The sequence below is a fragment of the Canis lupus genome, chromosome 16, assembly GCF_003254725.2.
Source record: "Canis lupus dingo isolate Sandy chromosome 16, ASM325472v2, whole genome shotgun sequence".
In the NCBI taxonomy this organism is placed as follows: Eukaryota; Metazoa; Chordata; class Mammalia; order Carnivora; family Canidae; genus Canis; species Canis lupus.
The window spans coordinates 54,998,180-55,022,790 of NC_064258.1; the positions used below are offsets into that span (position 1 = coordinate 54,998,180).

Consider the following 24,611-nt stretch of genomic DNA (forward strand, 5'->3'; position numbering starts at 1 on the left):
AACCCGACACGGGACTCAATCCCGGGACCCCAGGATCGTGCCCTGGGCCAAAGGTAGGTGCCAAACTGCTGAGCCACCCGGGGATCCCCGGATTTGGGGCATTCTTGAAAATCAGGCACTATCTGGGGCATCTGGGTAAGAAAGCCTCCACCGGGATGACCTGCCTCCTTCAGGTCTCTGGGGACTGTGCTGATGCCAGTCTTTCCTCCTCATCTCCTATCACTGATGGCAGAGATAGGTTTTCTTCAGTTTCAGTCTTGTGCTGCTAATTTTCCTAAAGCAGAAGAAACTTTTTAGAGAAATCTTTCTGTGTATACCTTTGAAAAGTGGAAGAAAATAGAGATCTAAAAAGCGAAGATGCTTCAGGGAAATTGTTAGTGAGGTTATCTTCCTGGAGGCAGACAACACTCCCACATATAAAATATGAAGAAAGTGTCCCAGTCACGTCAGATACTTCACTCACCCCTTGCCCGTCTGAACTGGCCTTTCAGGTTGCAAGCCTGCTCTCAAAAGTGGTTCTTCGTAAGGGCTAAACAAATATAGCTGTTAAAAACGTCGAATAATATTTGATTTGTGTTTTACTGCTTACTGTTGTGGGGTGAGCTACATACGATGGGGTGCTCAGTTTCAAAAGGGGGGCACACTTTCAAGTCGTCTTCATATGTAATAAAGTGGACCTTTTCCATGACAACTTCTTAAGCTCTTGGCTGACATTAAGAGAAGTACCCACAACCAGCACTTCTAGGTGTTTGTATTGGGAAACACAAAGGCCAATTCTTTTTTTAAAGATTTTATTTAGCTATTTGACAAAGAGAGAGTGAGAGAACACAAGCAGGGGGAGGGGCAGAGGGAGAAGGAGAAGCAGGCTCCCCATGGAGCAGGGAGCCCGAATGCAGGGCTTCATTCCAGGACCCTGAGATCATGACCTGAGCCAAAGGCAGATGCTTAGCTGACAGCGTCACCCAGTTGTCCCATAAAGGCCAGTTCTTGAAGACCTTCAGATCAGTAGAGGGCATTATATAAATTCAGTAAATGCCTATTGAATGGATTGAACTGAAATTCAAATGCATTCAGTTGAATTCAACTTTTCAAGATTCACAAGGCCATTGTTTAATAGATGTGAGGATCTACATCAGATTTTTACCCAAAATGTGAACTGGGAAATAATTTTAAGGGTACCTTTTTTTTCCCTTGGGTTTTCTTTAAGGATTTATTTGTTTGTTTGTTTGTTTGCTTATTTATTTATTTATTTATTTATTTATTTATTTATTGTGAGAGACAAAGAGAGCATGAGTGAGGGGAGTTGCAGGGGTAGAGGGAGAGAATATCTAGCAGACTCCCTGCTGAGCCCAGAGCCCAACTCAGGGCTTGATCTCATGACTCTGAGATCCTGACCTGAGCCAAGAGTCAGAGGCTAAACTGACTGAGCGCCCCCAGGTGTTTCTGTTTCAAGTCAATGATCATCCTAAGTGTTGAGCACTATGCAGAAAGGAGCTGCAATCTAAGTTTTTCAATCCCTAGACTGTACATCTCTCCATTTTATCTATAAATTAACTCAACTACTATATACACAGGCCCCATTACTGTGGCTAAAACTGGCCCATTGGCACTAGGATCATAGGAAAGGAGTATATTATAGAGGATGAACCAGTGACATGAGTTGTCTTATGTGATAAATCACTGTTGAACACCCCATCATTCTTGGACTTCTTCCATTCTCTGATGGTGTGGTTTCCTGTTTGACCTCACTTTTTAATGATGAGTTCTCTGGGCACAAGAATCACAGCTTATTCTTCCCTGTACATACCAGAACCTGACTGAAGCCTTGGTACATAATGGGCATTCAGTCAGTGAGTGGAAAATCATTAAGACACGGCTCCTGCTCATCCTGTAACATGTTTGTATGGGAATTGGCTGTTACTGTCAGTGCACATGTCTTGGCATTAGGTGTGCAATTTTGCTGCAGTCGACTACTGAGCATTAAATTTTTACATCACAAAGGAGCTTTGTAAAGGATGACACACCATCACTCGGGTGTAAGAATCCAAGTCCTATTCAGGGCATTTTTCTTACTTTTCATTTTTATTAGTTCTTTGCTAGTGAATCGTTTATATTGCGCAATGTCGTATCTAGCTCTTTGCTTCCAAAACATAAGCTGGAGTTACAATGAACATAAGAGATGATCTGATCTCATGAATTATCCTACAGATGAGGAAATGAGGCAAGGGGAAAGGGAGCAACTTATCCAAGCTCACCTAATGCTTTTGTGATGGAGGGGAATGGGAGACGTCTGTGGCCTCAGTTCCATTGAATCCCCCCCCTCTTGTTCCCACTCTGTATCCCCCTCTGTTACCCTGGCTTCCAAAAGAAAAGCTTTAGTCCCACTGCAAATGACACCTAAGGGCAGCAGGAAAAGCCACCACACCCCCTTGCCCCACCACATAGACTGTGTCCTATAGTCCCGTATTCCAGTACAGTGGATTACTGGAAATGTTTTTTGCCTCTTGCTTTTCTAACCATCACATTACTTTCCCTTACTTTGGTTCAGTGACAGTGAAAACAATAACAACAACAACAAAAATGAATCCATTTTCAAAGTTTGGAAGACTTGGTTAAAAGCATTCATTTCCTGACGAGAAGGACTTTCCTCCGTCCAACCCATATGGTTAGTGAGGATACCACTTAGTAGGTACTTATCAGAAGGGTCTTTAGCAAAGCCATGTAGACACTTATCTTTTAAGTTGAAGTCACCAGGGGCTCCTGGATGGCTCAGTTGGCTAAGTATCTGCCTTTGGCTCACTTCATGATCTCAGGGTCCTAGGATCGAGCCCTGAGTTGGGCTCCCTGCTCAGTGGGAAGCCTGCTTCTCCCATCCTTCTGTTGCTCCCCAGCTTGTGCTCATGCGCTGTCTCTGTCAAATAAATGAATATAACCTTTAAAAAAAAAATGAAGTCACCAGCTTACGTGCTCCTTTTAATATCATTGGATATGGCATCACCTTTCACCGCTCTCTAGAGTCAGAAAAAAGGAAGCAGCACAATGGAGCCTTAGGGTGGAGGTGAAGACCATGCCCTGAGTGACAGGTAGCTCATTCTGTCAGCTTGGGGGAGGCACTCACTTTTCAGGGCTTTGATTTTTCCTCTGTAGAATATGAAAAATAGACTAGATCATCAAGACCTTTTTGAATCTTATCAACAACAGTGAATGATTTTATAGTATCTGACCTCTCATAGCTTCTGTGCTCATTGAAACAAAGATAAATGTTCTTTTTGTTTTGTTAAAAAATACTCTTGCATTTGTTTAAAAAATACTTATTCTTCTCTTTAAATAAGAGAAAGCATTTTGAAGTTCATTCATAAGGGGCTCAGTGAGGCTCCTACATATTAGCTCTTCCCAGCGGCATGGGGTCGCTTAACCTCAGCCCTGAAGTACAGTCCCAGACTGTTGTTCACCCTAAAACTCTTGTGAGTGTGGGTTAGTGGGTATACAGAATATTACTAAAGGAAAGATGTGGATGAAAGCCTTGATAGACAGCTTCAAACACTCTCAGTATTGAGCTGCCCCATGATTTTCCTCCAGACCCCCTATGCCTCCACAGCTTAGGGCCTGAAGCATTCAAACATTGCATTGCTTTGGGCTTTTGTCTTTCTTTTTGGTCATGTCTTATTCCTCTCCTAAATCTCACTTAGGAAATCTCTCCTTCATCGGTGCCAGGGCTCTCTTTTGGGGACGTGGCGACTCTCCCCTGAGCAGTACAGTAACCAAGCTTGGGAGTCAAGGGCCATCACAGCTTTCTTTGTATGCCTGCTTCCTGGTAAGGGCGTCCCTGACTGTGGGTGTCTAACTGCACTCGTTTCCCACGCCTAGACTCTCCACACCGGAAACTCTTCCCCCCCTGCTTCCACCAGATTAGGTCTCCTGAAGTCAAGTTGCAAGCAACTCCCCAGTTGCACCCTCCCCACAAATCTGAAGTATGCCCTACCCATGAGCAGCAAGCAATCCTTTAAGATCCAGAGTTAGCTAGACAGTTGGGATTCACCAAGAACAGGCAGGCCTCCCACTATATTTTCTGGTGGAAATTTTGGAAGCATCCTTTTGCAAACACCGTAAAGCATAGCAACCACAGTTCCTTCACCTACACGAGGACGTTCCACTTCCATACATCTATGCCTGCTTTTTAATAATCCCTCATCCCTGAGGCCCTGAATTCTCAAGAACAGAGAAGAAGACATTCTACATGATGTAGAGCAAGAAGATGCTTCTTCCTCCTTGCCCCACATGTCCCGAGTTCTGCAAATGTAATGACCCATTCTGGGTGTCTTGTTACTCCCCTGGGTGAAAGTGAGGAGGGCCCCACCCATTGCACATCTGTGCAGGTCACCCTACTACACCTGTTTGACCCCTGTCTGCATGCTGACCGCAGGAGGACACACTCTGCTACCGGGTCATTTCTGACGTCTGTGTTTAAGTTCTACTGTAGAAGACTAAAATGTTGCAAAGAAGAAGAAGAGCCAGGGGCTGCGATGGAGCCTTGAAGGGCAGAGTCCAGCGCAGGAGACCAACGGTCCAAAGGAACAAAGGATTGGGCATGTTGTAGACTGGAGTAAGCCTTACAAGGAGGTCCCCTTGCCAGTCCCTCTGCTGGGGACCCTCCAGCTCTGGTGTGGCTCTTATGCCAGTACCTTGGAGACTAACTTTTTCTACAATAAGCGGAGGATGTTGGAAACCAAGATTTACTAGAAAAATGCCCCATTTGCTTTTGGTTATCTAGATCTGGACACTGCAGGTCCGCTTGCCTAAATCCATCTTGGGTGAAGGAGCAAACACCTGTGACCTCACTTCACCCCCTGCGGAGAGCCCCGCAGGAGCTGCTCACTGATGAGCCAGGCATCCGCAGGGCTGGGCCCCAGGCCTCCGACTTCCTAGGGCCTCCTGCTGGGGCCGGCTCCTCCGGGCTGCCCGGAAGGTCTCGGGCCCGCACTCTACCAGGGCTTGGGCAGAGCTGCTCCGGTTACCTGCAAGGACTCGGCTCAGAAAGAAGAGCAGGGCGAGGAGCAGGCCCGCCGGCCTCATGGCTGCAGGAGGAGGAGCTCGGCTGCTCTGCAGAGGCAGACACGGCTTCCCGGCCGCTCTGGGGGCTGTCGCCGGGCTCGTCTGGGTGCCAGGTGCCCTTTGTCCCTCATTAGGGATGTTCGGGAACAGCGTGTGTCCTACGCACACACCGTGGCCTCCAGGAGGAAACCGAGGCCCCTGCTCTGTGGGCGCCCAGTTCGGGCCAGGAGAGCGAGCCAAATGGGAACGAGAGCTGCGGCCCCTCCGGCCGCGCATCAGAGCGCACGGCCCGCGCTACCTGGATCGGGCACGGGAAAGCAGCCCGTCCGGTTAGTGGCCACACCTGTAGGGGCGCCCTCCCAGGCTTTACGGGTCACTGAGCACCACGTCCCCCCCCCCCCCCCCCGCCCTCTGGAGCCAAGGAGCAGCTTCCGTGGGCGGGGGGGGGGGGGAGGGGAGAGCATCCCTGTGCGGCCTCCGCCTCTGCGAACGTTCGGGAGTCCCCCGGGGGGTGCAGCACCCACTGGCTCCTGCCCGCGCGGACGGCGCTACGCGGCCTCGGGCGCCCCCCCTGAGACTTGGGGCGCTCCTCTGCATCACCTCGGGGCCCGGGGAGGCCGGACCCGCCGATGCCTCCTTGCCGGGGGCGGGGGGGAGTGGTCCCAGGCCCTCCGGAGCTTCCGCGAAACCTTCCAAGTCACCCTCGCACTGCGGCAGCTGCCGCTGCTGCCAAAGGAGGCGCACGGCGGGGCGCCCGGGGCGCAGGGGTCCCGGAGACGGCCACGGCCCTGCCAGCGCGCAACCAGGGCGGCCGCTGCCTGAAGGGCACCGGGAGGGCGAGGGGCCGCCAGAGCCACGCAGGGTTTCGGAGCCCCAAGGCCCGGAGGCCCCGCGCGGCCGGCCGGGGAGCAAGAGGACCGCTTTGGGGACCCCTGGGCCCGAGCCCCGCCCGCCGTCCCCCGCCCCACTGAGGCTGCTGCGTGTGCTGCGGCGGGCAGGCCGGGCTGCAGCCTCCGCTCGATGCTCTTCTCCTTAAGGGGTCCCTGCGCCGGACTCTGTTTGCCAGCACCCCCCCCCAACCCCAAGGGTCACCCTCCTGTGGCTCACGTTTGCAACCATGGGACACACCGCATGGTGCGTCCTGCGACTCCGACCCCAGCCCACCCCCAGCTGCTCGGTGCTTTTCCTTCACTCAGAGGGAAGTGTCTAACCCAAGTGTCACCGCAAAGATGAAAGCCATGGAGGCAAAGCTGAAAATGATGGCTTTTTTTTTTTTTGCATTTCAAAGAATTTATTTTACAATAGAAAAGTAGACCTTTGAACCAGCCAAGTTCAAAGTTAGAAGAAGGGACAACTTCAGTTCTGGATAATGCACCTGGATTTCATTCAGAACCACTGACCATGTGAGCAACCTCCCAGCTGGTCTCTGCGGAGGGTGGTCCCTCAATTTCAACACCTTTTCCGGTGACTGTGGCAATTTGAAACCGGTTATGGGGCGGGCACCTCGATAATACAGCACTCGCAAGCGGCGGTCCCTAGCCCTCGGGCCTCAGTCTGGCTCAGGACTGGCTGCTTCTCCAGAACTTCTCGCAGCAGAGGCTGAGCCAAGTATGTACCATAACCCGTGGCCAGCGAAGGGGCCTCAGAAGCTACAGCCAAGCCTGTCCACATAACGGAGGAGGCTCTCTCTGTCAGCGTAGCCCCCAGGGACCCTGGTGTTCCACGGGGGCTTCATCTTGGAGCAATGGCTGTCCATGGCCCTCTAGGGCTATAGCTGTGTCCGTCTCCCAACAGCTCATCAATCACCATCCGGCCACATGTACATCTTATGTATATAAGCTCCATTTCCTTAGCTTAATATTACTTATCCTTATTAAAATCGCCAATATTTCTGTTATTCTGTTCATTAGCATGGTAGTTTTGATTGCCATTCATCATTAACCTTTATGATCACCTTTCTAACCTTGGATCATTTCTGGGGCAGTCATGCAACACTGAGCAGAGGTTCCCTATTTATAAAGGCTGCAAGATTTACTGAAGGGGATTACAGACACACATCTACAAGCTGCTCCCCTGTTCTCATTCTACTGCCAGGGTGTCCTTGTCCCAGCTGAGCCTCTGAAGAATGCAGAAAAACCCTCGAGGACCCAGTAACCAGATTTGCGAGGCTGTAAGCCCCAATGAGGGTCTCCTTGGCACCTCAAAGTCACCACAAAATTCTCTAAATCCCCTCAGGGGCACAGGATCCGTGACTGCAAGCAATAGCGAGTCACGGGGTGACAACCATGGCATTCCTGAGACTCTTCTGCAGGCACAGAGGGTATCTGGCAGGACGACTCTGGAGCTGCTGAGCTCCTGAAAATGTACAAGTGCCCCTCAGGGTGCCAGCAACCTCTTGTTCTGGCGGTGAAGACCCATCACAAAATTCTAAGTCTCCTCAAGGTCCTGGGTGCGGCCCTACTGTCCTGGCAAGGCTAGACAAGCATGTGCCTCCTTAGAATTTGGTATCGGCTCAGAGCCCAGAAGCTGCCATTGCCAACACCCGAGGCACTCAGTGTGTCCTCGGCCTGCCTGAGCCTCTGGAAACATTCTAAGTACCTTCAGGTGTTCTGGAAATGCTGGTCCTGCACAGGAAGGCATGCAGCTCCTGACCATTCAGCATGAGCAAGGGCAGTGTTGAGTGGGGCAGGGAGTCCTTGAACCACTCGTGGTGGCCTGTCGCCCCCTGCTGGACCAGGAACCACCGCTGTGGACACCTTCCTATAGCCCCCTAGGCTGAGTTGCCCCTGCCGACCCCCAAACGAGACCCCCAGGGTTCTGTGGGGGGAAAGCTGGCAGAAGGGCATCCAGGCAGCGATGGCTGAGGCGATGCTGGGGCTGAAAGCAGGTACAGCTGAGGCTTCTACAAAGGGGGTGTCGATCTGGATCTGGAGTCCTGCCTTCCCTGTGTGGAGCCCAGCCACACCACCCAGGGGGTGAAACTTCTGAAATCCGGTGGGTGTGGAATGATGGGCAGACTCAGGACTAAAGTCCCTCCATCTCCTTTACAACATCCACCTGGAGTTTGTGCAAGCGTTCTCACATTCACCTTTGTCCTCCTCCTCCTCTGGTCTCTATTCTCCTCTGCTGCTACTTTCAGCCTTAATTGTTTTTTTCTTTATGCAGACCTTGGACCCTGGCATCAAAATATCCCATTAGGCAAGAATTGGTCCCTTGCCAATCATGTGTTTCATGAGTACAGGGGATTCCCCATTAGCTAACTTTATTACTATAAACATTATGTTATCATTTGTTAATTATTACAAATATTTTCTTAGTAATAATATTCATCTTTCTTTTTAAAGATTTTATTTATTCATTCATTTATTTATTTATTTACTTATTTACTTATTTGAGAGAGACACAGTGTGAGAGAAAGAGTACTAACAGGATGGAGGCAGAGGGAGAAGCAGGTCCCCACTGAGCAGGGAGCCCACCATGGGGCTCGATCCCAGGACCCTGAAATCATGACCTGAGCTGAAGGCAGACACTCAACTGACTGAACCACCCAGGTTCCCTCATCCCTTTTTCTTATTATGGATTATTCTTCTGCTGTTGACTTATACATCACTGTGGGCTTCCCGCAGGACTTAGAAAGCCCTGCGGTGGCTCAGGTGGGCAGATGGACATTTCTGTGCCTTCCAGCATGGTAACAGGATTTCTGGGCCACTGAAGGCACTGGGGATGTTTCCAGCAGCTCTGGTGATCTTAAGACGTCCTCATTACGCCTGGGTTTTTGTCAGTGCTGTCTCCCTGGCTCTGAGCTGAGGGAAGTGGAAGATACTAAGGCTGCTGGGACGCTGTAACTTAGAACATTTCTATAAGGTCCAGTTGCCCCTATGCCTCCAGTTTGGGCAGTGGCAATCCCTGGCCTCCAAAATGACCGAAACTAGTGAGACAGGCTGCTGTGGCACCTTCCGCGGGCAGTCATCACAGGTTTCTGTGTCCTCACAGCATCACTGAAACACTTTGGTTTTACCCCTGTCCTTCACTGGCAGCCAGCAAGAGGGGTTACCAGACCCCTACGGTGCCTCAGAATATTTTTAAGTGGATCTGACTGGCCAAAGGTGTCCTTGTTAGGACTTGCAGGCTGCCAAAAGCCATCGCTAGGCCCCTAAAGGGACATGTAAATTTTTCCAAAGTCTCATCAAGAGGGCATAGGGTGCCTTTCTAGGTGTGACTTCATTACCTCAGGTCAAGGCCGTGGAATCATTCAGGAGCTCCTCCTGTGAAAGGACAATCGCTGGTACAACAGGATCCTCACAGCAGCTGTGCACCTGCGTCTGTTGGTGACACTCACAGTCATCTCTGGCAACCAGACACCCTTCATGATACAGAAAATATATTCGTTGCTGTAAAAGAGAACCTCCATCATAATGGTAATGACAGTGGTCACAATAAAAACTGGTGAATATCAACAAGAATGATGATCATTGTCTATTGACGCTATTGGCAATGATACTAAACCTATGGACTTGGGACAGAGAACAGATTCCCCTTAGTGAATAACAGGTACAAGTATTGGGCCTCATGGGGTAGTTTAGAGTCCCAGAAGGCAAAGATGAAGAGCCAGAATGATAAGAAAATCCGCTTGGAGGTGGGCATGTGTAAACACAAGGACTCCTGAGTGAGCCTCGCATTACAAGGCTTACGGGGAACCTTTAAGGTACCCCTAGTCCTGGGTCTCCATGCCAGCCAATACCTGGTAGCTTTCAGGAGAGGAGACAGCTGGCTGTTGTGGCAGGGTTCCTCCCAACAAGGGAGGTCTCCAGACTCAGCACCTGGCACCCAGAAGCACAGACTTATGACAAAGAAGCAGCCGCCAGTATTGTGTCATCCCAAACCATCTGGCTGCTCTTCTACTGTCTGCACTTCCAGGACCTTCAGGACTGATGTATCTGGGTACTTGTATCTCCTCCAAGAGCTGCTGGAGGGGGTCACCCTTCATTCTCTCCTACCTGTGAGAGTGGAAATGGCTGAAACCAGTGGTTCCCAGGCTTCCTAGAAGATTCTGTGTTTGCTCCAACAGGCCAGTCACCCTTTCAGTGCCTTTTCGTGTTACTCCAGCTATCCCTGGACATTGGAGGAGACTTAGGAAATTTCTAGAAGCTCAGGAATTCTGGGAGGCTGTGTGCATCTTTTGCCATGGGTTCTTGAACAGATTTTGAAAATTCTGCAGAGGCTCTGGTGAGTAGGGAGGCCCTTTCCTGCCACTGCCAGTGACAAAGCAGGGGCTCCTGGTTGCTGAGCTGATTTTTAAAGAAACCGTAAATCTCAGTTGGTAACAAAAGCCATTCAAGAGCCATTGCTGCCAGTGGGAGGGGTTTGTAATCCTGAGTTTACTTAGAAAATCTTTAGGTGGCCAGTTGGTGCAAGGAAGTCTTCTCTGGGGGCTGCAGGTGTGCATATAGAGTTTCTGGCATTTGGGGGAGGTGTCTAATACTTTCCAGAGCCTAAGATAAGACCAGGGTGTCCTTTCCAAGTCTCCCCTGCTGGTATGAGTAGGTCCCTGCATCCAGAGGAAGCTTGGAATAGTTCAGGAGACCCATCCTTTGAATTAGCATCAGGCGGTACACAGGGAGCCCGGAGGTCCTGGGTGTGTGCATGTCTTCGGGTTCCCTTTGGATAGTCTTCAGTAGACTGGATAGACTTCACAAACTGAGAAACTTTATACAACATCATATATCAACAATCACACAAAAGATCCGTGATAGGAACCATAATAATAGTGAATGACAACAGTAACAGTCACAATGATGATCTTAACGACACAAATATTAATCACTTTCATGAAGATAATATTAAGGTAAAGCGATGGAGATTGAGAATGGATTTCTCGGAGTATACAACAATGTACCGACATAGAGGTTCACGGTATAGTTTGGAGACAGAGTCCTAGGACTGCACCATGAAATGTGGTCTGTGATGGCAAGGGAAGGCAGTAGCGGGGAAAAGAAAAGAAGCCACATGAGGCTACCAGTGAAAGTAGGGCCCTGTGTGCCAGCTCTGGAACACACGGCTACCAAGCATTGGTAAGAGACACTGGTCCAGGTCCTGCCTACCACAGGCACTCAGAAGCTTTCAGTAGTTCTGTCACATGGATGGCTGGGTAGGGCTCCCAACCAGGAAGTAGTGACCAGACCCCTGCTATCCCCTCCAGCCTCAGAAGCCCTGCCTACAGAGGGCATGGAGCCCCCAGCTCTACGTCAGATCTCACCTCCTGGCTAGCCTTCTGCCATTTAGTTTCCCTGAAACCCATTATGTTAACAGTATCATCATACCATGCGTTCACCAAAGCCTGTTGGAAGGCATGATCCTTGGTACTACCTCACTAGCAGGGGGCCAAACAGGCCAGCACCTGCGGTTCTAGGACTACCATACAGGACATAGAAAATTCTGAGTTTGCTCAGACTGGCAGAGAGCCCTCTCTGGGACTTGCAGTTGAGCTCCAGGCCTGCATGCCTAAGGTACTTAGAAAATTTCCAGAGGTTCATGCAGTCCTAGGACACAAATGCATACAGTGGTGGCCCTGAGAGCTCAAAAATGAACTTAGAAAAATCTGCAGTTTCTGGAAGAAGGTAAAGAACACTGCTGCCCATTCAGAGAGAAAGGAATGGTTTCATTGCCTGAAAGAGATTCCTACATCAAAGTTCTTGAGTCGGAGGAACATGTGGAAAAAAGACACACCAAACGAATATGCCTTAGACCAGGGAAATTCCTCCAGAAAAGTACTGGCCAAAGCCTGAATCCATCCTCAGGAGACTAGAATCCCCTCTGCTTTTCAATGCTGTCATGATTTGCTAGTCAAAATACAGAATAGGAAATCCTGAACAGGAAAACCACCTGCTCAGCCATTCAACCAGGGATATCCCTGCTCAGGTGGAAATGCACATTGGCAAAGTCCCATGTCTGGGAGAGTGCCAGGGGTTAACAAGAGGAATAATAAGAAGGGTTAAGAGGTCTCTGGATGTATCCCAGTAATCTCTGTACAAGTGTTTATACATGAACATGCACACACATATCATTCATGGATGATGAAGACAGATTTATTTTTGCATACACTCATGCCAGTAGGTAGTCGAGACAACATTCCAGGGTGAACCCATATACAGGAAATATTTTGTGACATGGTCTGGAGTAGGCTAGGCATGTGGGGGAGGGGGAACTGTCTTTCTGCGTGTGTTCATGCGACATTGTACTCAGTGTGCATTAGTGTACACTGGGCTTTGGGTTGTAGGCCTCTATTGCAAGATTTCTGGAGAGGACTGAGCCTATTGCTGGGTCTGAGGACTTGCCAGTTGTGGTGTCTGGAAAGTTAGGTGATGATGGGCATGGGATGTTTGTTTTTGCAATAGGAGACCCATGTTCAGCGACTTTGAAGACTTCAGTGTGGAATATATTCCCATGATATGACGGGTAGGGGTTTTGTTTTCATGTTTTCTACTGGTATTGAGTTAATTTAAGTTAAATTTTTGGCAGGTTGTCAAAGTAAGTTCAGCAGCCTGTTTTTAAGGAGCAATGGGCTGGGCCATCTACATAGCTTTTAGCACTGTTTATTACACACCTGTGGTTTGGATGGAGGGTATATGGGATAAGTATGTGCATCCGGGACTGCAGGCATATGTATATTTTGCCTGGCCTTGGTTAGATTTGGGATTTTGTATTTGGAGACGAGTCTGTTTGGAGACGAGTCTGTTTATTTGCATCCAGAAATAAGAGTGTTTGTGTTCTACATGCAGATGGTATTGAATTCATAGACTTCCGTGGTTAGAAAGAACGTAGATAAATTGTGCTTTAGAAAATTATTACAGATCAATAGATCCTCTGTCCTTAATAATGGAGGTTTTTATGGAGATATCAATGCATCAGGAATTTTTTCCTGTGTTCTAGGCTACACAATATTAATATCTTATAAAATTGCCTCAAATGCCACTAACAAAAAAATTATCTGCTACCTTTCATTAAATGAATAGCAAAGATGATTACTGAGGGCTCCCCTCTGACATATACACTTACTGTCCCTGCTGGTACACGTGCTGTCAGGGGCATCCCAAGGGACCAGGAACACATTGTGCTGGCCAGGATGGCCCAGAGAGGGCATCCTTGGCCCTCCAGAATCACTACACTTTTCCAAATATATTCATGGATGTAGGAACTGCTCTTGTCCTCCTGAAAAGGCTGGAGAGGGTGAACATGCAGTCAGAAGCTTCCTCACAATTATCTACATCAGCTTAGATCCCAGCGCTCCTCAGAAAGCTTTAAGACATAAGGACTTCAGAGTCTATGAGGATGAGGGGCTGGCTCCTAGGAGGCTGGAATGAGGGAGCTGTCATGAACCCGGAGCTCCACCATTCATTGTCAGATCTCAGGAAGACCATTTGGAAGGACTGGCCTGGAACATGGCTGGAGAGTGCATTTTCATCACAAACACATGGTCTGTGTGCCTCTGGGTTGTGCTTTCTTCACTTTCAACATGCATGTTTAGAGTATTAATATATATATCCACACAGGAACTTATTTTTACCATGAAAAAAATGAGATAAATGATGTTTGAGCATTCCAAAGATCTCAGCAGAATTTCAGGACAAAAGGCTAAGAAAAAGTCTCAACACCAGGGGACACCATAATTACAAACTTCACACTTTCTACCCCCTCGTGTGGTCAACTCCCCAGGAAGGGGAATCAGAATCTCCAAGCTCAAGCTCCTTCATTCCACCCTCCTAAACCCAAGAGAGAAACTGCTTCATTCCCCAATAGCTCCCAGGTTTGGCTCACAGCACAAATCTGCTCTCAACTGGAGGCTCCTTCAGATGTCAGGATATTCAGGGCCCTCAATAGTCACATGTACAGGAACCAGAGACCCCCCCCGCCCCCCAAGGTGGGAGGGCATCATCCCAGGGATGATGGAGACACAGGTTCTCTTACACACATGCATTCCACTCTAGAGGGGCCGTCTACCCATCAGGCCATCAGAGTGACCCTATTCCAAATGCCATCCTATAGTCAATGATTATTTTTGGCTGCATCAGTTCCTGAAAAAGCAACTCGTTCTTCAGTTAAGGCATTTTCCTATGGAATGACTGGAAAATACCTTTTCATTGTAATAATAACAAAAACATAGATAGAAATAATTAGGGATCCCTGGGTGGCTCAGCAGTTTAGTTCCTGCCTTCGGCCCAGGGCGTGATCCTGGAGATCCAGGATCGAGTCCCACATCCGGCTCCCTGCATGGAGCCTGCATCTCCCTCTACCTGTGTCTGCCTCTCTCTCTCTGTCTTCCATGAATAAATAAATATTAAAAAAAATTATACTCCAATACACACTTTCTTTTCACTCTTCAGCTTTCATTGGACCTAATTCTCAGCCAGGCAAACATGGTTTAGAGATGTGGGCAGACCTTAGTCTACTAAGACGCCATCTTATCTTACGAGCTCGTTTTTTCGTAGAGAACTTCCAAACAATACACATCCTCCATGCACTCCATTATCACATCAGTCGACTTTCAGCCCCCTAAGCATGCTATGTGCAAACGCTTAAGATTTGATGGAGAAGGTGGGTTGGAGGCTGGATGGTTTACACTGGCAGGACTGTATCACTTGACTTCTACCTAAAGAGAGAGGCGAGAGGTTCAGGTACCTGGATTCCTTGACCCCAAATCATATACAGCCCTCCTTAATGTGTGTCCAGCTCCCCACAGATCGGAGACAAGCGAGGTGAGATCACCCAGGTTAAGTGATCTCTGCGCTGAGAGACCCAGAGGCCCTGTGGGAAAGGCTCCCCCCCCACTCCCTCCACAAGAACCGCACAGCGTTTAGTGCTCTCTGCCTACGAGAACATTCCCTTTCCAGAATTTACCTCCATGGGTCCCGACATTCAATATTTACAAGCAAATGTGAAAGTCGGAGAAATCTGTGTTAGGTTATTGGAAAACCAGAAGACGACTTCTTTTGGATTCATCTTTGAGAAAATTCTGCTGCATGAATAGTTGTGATTTAGTCTTGCCGAGTCTCCTCCAGCAGGAACTTGAGAATCTACAAAGGAGAGAGAAAAGGAGATTTTTTTTTTCCACTCACACATTCCCCGTTAATATTTATTAAGGGTATACGAGATGCGACTGAAATTTGAAAATCCAGTGCTTTTTAGTGTTCTTGTCAGAGAACACACACGGAAGGAATGAAAACCCAAGACTTCTCCCACACTTGACACAAAACATTCGGAAACAGAAAACAAAAACAGAAGATTAAATAAAAAATCTGACTTTTTCGGGCAGCCCGGGTGGCTCAGCGGTTTAGCACCACCTTGGGCCCAGGGGGCGTGATCCTGGGGACCCGGGATCGAGTCCCAAGTCGGGGCTCCTTGCATGGAGCCTGCCTCTCTCTCTCTCTGTCTGTGCCTGTCATGAATGAATAAATAAAATATTCAAAAAAATCTGACTTTTTTCAAAACTAAAAACGCTCGTTCAGGTGGCTCCCGAATAAAGATAGCGAAAAACGTGAAATTTAGTAACTCGGGCACCTGGCGATGTCAGGCACGTCCTTCTCAAAGGCACGTGAACGTCTCCATCTTCCGCAGATGTTGTGCCTCGGCGGTCCGTCCTCACCGCCCCAGCCGGGGCCGCCCAGGCCAGTTCGGAGTCCACACTCGCCCCACAGAAAAGGGCACCAGCATTTCACGTGGGGGATGCAGGCATCCCGACGCCCCCATCTCCGCACCGAGGTCCCCGCACACCCACCTGGACGCTAAAGCGCCGTGCCGGGCTCTGCGAGCGGAAGTAGGTAGGCGCAGACCGGAAGCGCCCCGGGGGGCGTGGCGAAGGCACGCGCACGCGCAGCACAGCCCTCTCCGCCCAGGCCCCGCCCCACCCGAGCTCGCCGTTTCCGGCCGACCCGGAAGCAGATTTCCCGGACGGAAGGGCGTCCTCGCTGGAGGCTCAGCGCTTGTGGCTGCAGCTCGCACGTGGATGCCCCCAGCGTTGCGTCCTCCACGCCCGGAGCGCGGGGCCTCGCGAGCCTTCCAGCCCCCCCAGCTCCGCCCGCCCCGCCCGCGGGGAGCCCCGCCCAGCCCTGGGTCCGCGTCTGCTTCCGGTAAGCTGGTTCCCAGGCCGGCCGCGCCCCGGGACCCCTCCCTCCGCGCCCCTCCTCGGGGAGCCCCGGTGACACCCCCGCCCCCAGCCCCGCCGGCTGTGCCTGCCCGCCTGCGCTCGCGTTCCTGACGAGCCCCCGAGAAGTGTGCACTTCCTGGGCAGGGGCATCTTCGGGGGGGCAGGGGGAGACCAGGGAGACCCCGGGACACTGGGCGGGGGGGCGGGGGGAGATCCGTTTAGGGAAGCGGGTCGGATGGGCCTGGACCGAGCAAGACGGTGTGTGTGACCCGGGCTGGAAGCCCTGGAAGAAAAGTGACTAAAGGGATGCGCAGGGCCGGGGTGGGGGGGACCCCAAATTCATTTATTTTATTTTATTTTATTTTTGGAGTTTTGTTTTTGATTTCCAACTCCTCACTCCCTTTTTTAAAACGCTCTGTGTCCGATCCCGACGATGAGGTCCCCGGGGTTTTGCAGCCTGTTGTCCTGGACACCCCCTTCGGTGCTCCTGTCAGCAGCAGCGGGCCACTCTCGTCCGTGCGGCCTCGGTGAAGATGCTGCTACTCACTCCTCTTTAAATCAACAGCGGGAATTTAGTGTAAGCAGCTAGTCCACATCATCATCTTCCTCCCCTGCTGACGTCCTGCCCTAAGCGGACAGTGCAGTGTGTTTCCGTTCCCTTTGCCCTCCCCTCCCCGCCCCCGAGTGACCCAGGGGGAGCTCGAGTGCCCGGGGGGACTCTGGAGAGCGAGCCCATCCGTTCATCACTGAGGAAGTTACTCAGGTGGTTCCACTGCTGACCTTCTTTCATGTTCTCCAGTCCTACTAATTAGGTCTTCTTAATCTCATGTTTTGTTTTTGTTTTTGATAGTTTAATAGGATGTTCTGGAAAAGAAGAATAAAATATTTGAGATTGTGATTAAAAAAAAAAAAAGCATGAATGAGAAGCGCTCTTGCTCAGGAGTATGAGACACACGCTCTGTCGTTTGTGGGGCAGGGGTGTGGAGGGCAAACCCTGCCACGGGATCCCCTGTAGGCCCAGCCATCTCTGCGAAGATGGTGCTGTTCCCTCTACTGGCTTCACCTGCCCACCTCGACACACGCAGGGAGCCACAAGGCAGCTTGACATCAGGAAAGGATCCAGATGTTTTAAAGCAAGCATGGAACAAAAGCATCCCCCAGTAAGAGGAGGAGGCAGGAGGCGCTGTGACTCTGGGAAGGGAGCCTGGAGGGGGAGTCAGAGTGCTGTCTGCCCTTAGGGCTCCCCAAATGGAAGGCAGTCTGAGCAGCTCGGGGGCAGGAGGTGTGAAGTGTCTGTTCCGACTCTGTGCTCAGCAGGTCCCAGCAGAGACCGTGGGGTCCCTTCCAGAGGTCAGTCCACTTCATACACTCACTGCACCCCCAGATGCGTGGGCTCGCCTACAATAGGAGAGCGTTCTGAAACAACAGGCAGAAAAACCCACCTGTTGATTTTCACATAGGTGTTGGATGTCCGAGTCCGCACTGTCGGTGAACAGCAGAGGACTGCCCTCCCCACGTGGCAAATTCCTCCCTGTGTGTGTGGCTGCAGTACAGGAAAGTGTTAGGTTGATTCCGAGCCCCTAAAGTCATCTCCACACTCAGGAGTGACTTGTCAAGACTGAGCTTGCCTGAGAAAGCAGCTTTTTGTGTGTCCTTTTTAATTTCTTGATTCTTCTTTCGAGACTTAATTGATTTCTGTCAATGTTTTGATTTCTGTCAATGATTTCTCTCAATTTCTGTCAATGTTTTGTTGTTTCATTACTTAATCTTCTAATCTTCTTTTAACTTTTACTAATTATCTTCTTGATCTGTAAAATTTGAATTGTCAGTTTCCTCTTGCTTCCTTTTACTCAAGGAAGTTCAACAGTTTATAAAGTTTATAAAGTTCAACAGTTGGTTCCTTCATTTCCAAGCCCTCTCTGATAAGTATACTTAAAGTTTATACATGTTTTTAAAGATCTATTTATTTGAGGGAACATGCATGCACTTGTGAGGGGAGAGGGGAGGGGCAGAGGGAGAGGAGAGAATCTAAAGCAGACTCTGCGGAATGCAGAGCCTGACTTGGAGCTCAGTCTCACAACCTGGAGATCATGACCTAAGCCTAAATCAAGACTCGGATGTTTAATTGACTGAGCCACCCAAGCAGGTGTTACTCAAGTTTGTACATTTTTTCGAGGTAATAGGCGTGGCCTTATCCCATGATTTTGACAGCTGTTTTTTCTAGAGGGTCGGACAGTCGTAGGACATCCTCCCTGAGTCTGCCCTCTCAGCACAGACCTGTCAGAACAGGACATAGAACGTTCAGGAGACTTGTCCGTCAATTTATGTCAGCAAGAATGATGCCCATGAACTAATGGCGACCCCGCTCCCAAAAAAAGACTAGAGTGGGATGAGCTAGAGTGAGATGCGGAGAAATGCTGAAAGGACCCCACCTTCCCCCTGGATTAAAGGAGACAAGAAGGCAGCAGCTAGACATAAAAGTAGCCCAGTAACGCTTTCTTTCCTTTTTTTTTAATTCAAATTTCATATTGGAAAATAACAGCATAACATTTAAGTGCTAAGAGAATGGATCAAATGGAGGATAAAGTTGTTAGTTTATAAGTAATAACAAAATTCATGATATGGCAGGAAATGACAGGACCCAAACATAACGTTAGAGATTAAAAAAAAAAAAAAAAAACCTAGCTGAGATTAACAATAATTCCTCACCTGTTATGGGAAAGACGGCATAAACATGGGATGTGAGTCCAGGAATACTTTCATGGTTAAAAGCATCTACCTCCAAAATTACCTACCTCATTTGTGAAATAAGTTACCAACCATCTGATGAATTTAGAGGAAAGACAAGTCTATGGAAATTCATCTGTCATAGCAAAGGTTTGAAATAGCATTTATTTTACATGGAAGTTAGAATCGACATACAAAACCTAATAGAATTGCCAGGTATTTTTGAGAAATGACCAGAATGGCTTGAGATACTGTGTTCCTTATTGGAATTATTTCAAGACCTAGAATTTTTTTTTTTAAGCCAGAAGATTTTATTTCTGCAGCCTCAGAAATGTCTAATTCAGTTGTGAATGAGATGCTGATGAAGCTATTTACTACACTGTGTTGTGTTAATATTTTATTTATTACCCATTAGCCAAAAAAATAAAGTATAAGGTTGACTTTCTATTTTAATAAATTATTTTTAAATTTACACTTTTAGTTAACATACTGTGCAATATTGGTTTCTCAAGTAGAATTCAGTGCTTCTTTACTAACATATAACACCCAGTGCTCATCATAACAAGTAACCTCCTTAATACTCATCACCCATCTAATCCATCCCTCACCCACTTCCCTCCATCAACCCTTTCTTCTCTATTGTTGAGCCTCTTATGGCTTGTTTCCCTCTCCTTTTTTTCCTTCCCATATGTTCATCTCTTTCTTAAATTCCACATATGAGTGAGATTATATGGCATTTATTTTTCTCTGATTTCATTTAGCATAATACATTCTAGTTCCATCCACCTTGTTGCAAGTGGCAAGATTCCTTGTTTTTTTTTCTTTCTTTTTTGATAGCTGAGAAGTATTCCATTGTGTGTGTGTGTGTGTGTGTGTAATATATATATATTGTGTGTGTGTGTGTGTGTGTGTGTATATATATATATATTACACATCTTTATCCACTCATCAGTTGATGGACATTTGTGCTCTCTCCAGTTTGGCTATTGTTGATAATGCTGCTGTAAACATTGGTGTGCATGTCCCCCTTCAGATCTGTAGTTTTGTATCCTTTGGGTAAATACCTAGTAGTGCAATTGCTGGATCATGAGGTAGTTCCATTTTTAACTTTATGAGGAACTGCCTCCATATTGTTCTCTAGAGTGGCTGTACCAGTTGGCATTCCCATCAACGTGCAAGCAGGTTCCTCTTTCTCCACATTCTCACCAATACCTGTTTCTTGTGTTGTTAATTTTAGCCACTCTGACAGATGTGAGGTGGTATTTCATGGTGGTTTTGATTTGTATTTCCCTGATGGTGAGTGATGTTGAGCATCTTTTCATATGTCTGTTAGCCATCTGGATGTCTTCTTTGGAAAAGTGTCTATTCATGTCTTCTGCCCATTTCTAAACTCAGTTGTTTTTTGGGTGTTAAGTTTGATACGGTTTTTGTAGATTTTGGATACTAACCCTTTATCCAGTAGGTTGTTTGCAAATAATTTTCTCCATTCTATATGCTTTTTTTAAGTTTTGTTGATTGTTATCTTCACTCTGCAGAAGCTTTTTATCTTGATGAAGTCCCAATAGTTCATTTTTGCTTTTCTTTCCCTTGTCTGTAATGACGTGTCTAAGTAAGAAGTTGCTGTGGCTGAGGTCAGAGGTTTCTGCCTGTGATCTTCTCGAAGAATTTGATGGTTTCCTGTCTCACATCAAGGTCTTTCATCCATGAAGAATTTGATGGTTTCCTGTCTCATATCAAGGTCTTTCATCCACTTTGAATTTATTTTTGTGTACAGTGTAAAAAGTGGCCCAGCAGTTTCATTCTTCTGTATGTTGCTACTTTCCCCAATACCATTTATTGAAGAGACTGTCTTTTTTACATTGGGTATTCTTTCTGCTTTGTAGAAGACGAGGTGACCATACAGTTGTGGGTCGACTTCTGGGTTCTCTCTTCTGTTCCATTGATCTGTGTGTCTGTTTTTGTGCCACGGCCATTACTGTGTTGATGATTACGGCTTTGTTATATAGCCTGAAAGCCACAATTCTAATGCCTCCAGCTTTGTTTCTCTTTTTCACAATTGCTTTGGCTATTCAAGGTCTTTTGTGGTTCCATACAAATTTTAGGTTTGTTCTAGCTCTGTAAAAAATGTTTGTGGTATTTTGATAGGGATTACATTAAATGTGTAGGTTGCTTTGGGTACTATAGACATTTTAACAATGTTTGCTCTTCCAGTCTATGAGCATGTGCTCTTCCAATCCATGAGCATGGAATGTTTTTAAATTTTTTTGTGTCTCCCTCAATTTCTTTCATAAATGTTTTGTAGTTTTTAGGGTACAGATCTTTTACTTCTTTATTTAGATTTATTCTTAGGTATTCTACTGTTTTTGGTGCAATTGTAAATGCGATAGATTCCCTGATACCTTTTCCTGCTGTTTTGTTACTGGTGTATAGAAAGGCAACAGATTTCTGCACATTATTTTATAATCTGTGACTTTGCTGAATTCATGTATGAGTTGTAACATTGTGTGTGTGTGTGTGTGTGTGTATGTGTGGTGGAGTCTTTCAGATTTTCTACATAGAGTATCACGTCCTCTGCAAATAGTGAAAGTTTGATTTCTTCCTTGCCAATTTGGATACCTTTTATTTCTTTTTATTTTCTGATTGCTGAGGCTATTACTTTCTTGCCAGTTTGAATACCTTTTATTTTTTGTTGTTGTTGCTGTCTGATTGCTGAGGCTACGATTTCCAATACTTTGTTAAATAGTAATGGTGAAACTGGACATCCTTGTCCTTTTCCTGGGAAACACCCCCAGTTTTTCCCCATTGAGAATGATGCTGTGGGTCTTTCGTATATGGCCTTTATGATGTTGAGGTATGTCTCAGCTGCTCCTTTGTTGAGGGATTTTAACAGAAATTGTCAAGTGCTTGATTTTGTCAAGTGCTTTTTCTGCATCTATTGACAGGATCATATGGTTTTTATCCTTTCCTTTATTAATATAGGGTATCAAGGGTATCACATTGATTTGCAAATATTGAACACCACCTGCAGTCCAGGAATAAATCCCACTTGATCATGGTAAATAATTCTTTTAATGTACTGTTGAATTCAGTGTTAGTATTTTAGTGAGAATTTTTGTATCTTCATCAGTCATATTGGCCTGTAATTTTCCTTTTTAGTGGGATCTTTCTCTGGTTTTGGAGTCAAAGTAAGGCTGGCTTAGCTGGGTGTGTTCAGAAGTTTTCCTTCCATTTCTATTTTTTGGAACAGTTTGTAAAGGATAGGTATTAATTTTCTTTAGATATCTGGTAAATTCTTCTGGGAATCCATCCAGCCCTGGCCTTTTGTTGGGAAATTTTTTATTACTGATTCAATTTCTTTTCTGGTTCTGGGCCTATTCAAATTTCCTGTTTATTCCTATTTCAGTTTTGTTAGTTTGTACGTTTCTGTGAAGTTATTCAGTTCTAGGTTACCCAGTTTGTTAGCATATGATCTTTCATACTATTCTGTTTGTATTTCTGTGGTGTTGGTTGTGACCTCTCCTCTCATTCATGGTTTTATCTTTTTGAGTCATTTTTCTTTTTGATAAGTCTAGACAGAGGTGTGAAGAACCAGCTCTTAGCTTCCTTGAGCCATTCTGGGCTTTTTTGTTTGTTTCTATATATCACTTTCAATCTGCAGGTGTCTTTAGGTCTAAAATGAGTCTCTTGTAGGAGCATATAGATGGGTCTTCTTCTTTTTTTTTTTAATCCATTCTGATACCCGGTGTCTTTTGATTGATACATTCAATCCATTTACATTCAGAGTGATTATTGAGCGTTATGAATTTAGTGTCATTGTGTTACCAGTAGAGTTGGGGTTTCTAGTGATGTTCTGTGGTCCTTTATAGTCTTTGTTGCTTTTAGTCTTTTTTTTTTTTTTTCCTCCATTCAGAGAGTCCCCCTTAAAATTTCTTGCAGGGCTGGGTTGGTGGTTAGGAACTCCTTTCGTTGTTGTCTGGAAAACTCTGCCTTTCCTTCTATTCTGAATGACAGCCTTGCTGGATAAAGAATTCTTGGCTGCATATTTGTCCATTTATGTCCTTCCACTCCATTCTGGCCTACTAGTTCCTGTGGACAGATCCCTATGAACATGATCTATCTTGCCTTATAAGTTAAAGACCTTTCTTCTCTTGCTGCTTTTAGAATTCTGTCCTTGTCTGTGTATTTTGTGAATTCGACTATGATATGCTTTGATGATGGCTGGCTTTTGAATTTAATAGGAATTATCTGTAATTCTTGGATTTTGATGTCTGTGTCCTTCCCCAGATGAGACATTTTCAGCTATAATTTGTTCAAATAAGCCTTCTGATCCTTTATCTCTCTCTTGATCTTCTGGGATTCCTGTGATACAAATGTTATTATGTTTTAATAAGTTGCTGAGTTCCCTAAGTCTGCCTTCATGGTCCATTACCTTTCTTTACCTCCCCTTTCCAGCTTCATTATTTTCCATAATTTGATTTTCTGTATCAATGAGTCACTCCTCTGCTTCATCCATCTTCCTTTTATGGCCTCCATTTGTGTTTGCATTTCAGTTATAGCATTTTAAATTTTGACCTGACTAGACTTTTTTTTTTTTTTTTTGTCTTGGCAATAAGGGATTCTCTAGTGTCTTCTATGTTTTCTTCAAGTTGAGCTACTTTCCTTATAATTGTTTTAAATTCGAGTTTAGATGTCTTACATATATATATATATATATATATATATATATATATATATATATATATATATGTATGTAGATTAAATCCCTGGCTGTGAGTTCTTCTCGTGTTCTTTCTTTTGGGGTAAATTCTTCCAGCTTGTCATTTTGTCCAGAACAGAAAAGAAGAAAGAGAAAAAAGAATAGTAATAATTTAAAAAAAAGAAAAGAAAAAGAAAAACAAAACAAAGACCTAGATCATGGGCATGTTTTATTTTACTTGTGAAAAGAATCTAGATCCCAAAATAAAAAACAAAAAGTATACAAAAAAGTATATATATTAAACTAAGAATTAAGGGGTGCCTGGGTGGCTTGGTTGGTTAAGTGCTTAGGTCCTGGGATTGAGCCCCACATCAGGCTCCCTGTTCAGCAGGGAGTCTGCTTCTTTCTCTCCCTTGTGTGCACTCTCTCACTCTCTCTCTCAAATAAAATCTCAAGAAAAATAAGAATGAAAATAAAAAATAAAAGCAGGAATTGGAAGATACAAGAAAATGAAAAAATAAATGTAAAAAGGCAGCTTGAGCCCCTTCCCCCTGGAGCTGAAGCTCTGCAACTCTCCATGATCAGTAAGTACAGTGGGACCTAGTAGAGGGTGCCATCCTCTGGGGGCAGGACGAGGTGTAGGGCTTCCCGCCTCCACTCTGTGGCGCTGTTTTGCTGCCTGAAGACTTTCAGCACTGATGGGCGGGATGCAGCTGGTGGTGCCCTGCTCTGTAGCCTCGGAGATGAAAGTCCAGGCCCCTGCTCTTCAGGGAGCCCTCCCAGAAGAGCAAGCAGTCCCCCTAGATGTGACCCCATTTCCATCTGAACCCTGGTTCCTGCATCCGATCCCTTTCATCTCAGGCATGTGAGCCAGTTTCCAAAGTCTAAATTGCAAGGACTCACTGTGGACCCTCGTTGGGGGCGGGGGGGGGGGTGCCCTTAGGTCCCAGGAAAGCGGTGGCATGAGCACCTGTAGCAGAAAGCGGGCGCTAGGAC

General features: G+C 46.7%; 1 protein-coding gene and 1 pseudogene across 3 annotated transcripts in view; one reads left to right on the plus strand and one right to left on the minus strand.

Moving 5' to 3' along the window:
* Positions 1-6,071: 6,071 nt before the first annotated feature.
* On the minus strand, positions 6,072-15,890 carry LOC112651151 (proteasome subunit beta type-4-like; annotated as a pseudogene).
* An 80-nt stretch (positions 15,891-15,970) lies between these two features.
* The window catches only part of LOC112651150 (zinc finger protein 705A-like), a 29,083-nt gene continuing 20,442 nt past the window's right edge, over positions 15,971-24,611 (plus strand). For 2 of the 3 annotated variants that reach the window (XM_035700001.2, XM_025434075.3), the window contains exon 1: positions 15,983-16,175. The gene's annotated coding sequence lies outside the window, so the exon portion shown is untranslated. Of the gene's footprint in view, positions 16,176-24,611 lie in introns of all 3 variants that reach the window. The other variant, XM_025434073.3, reaches the window with a different exon arrangement.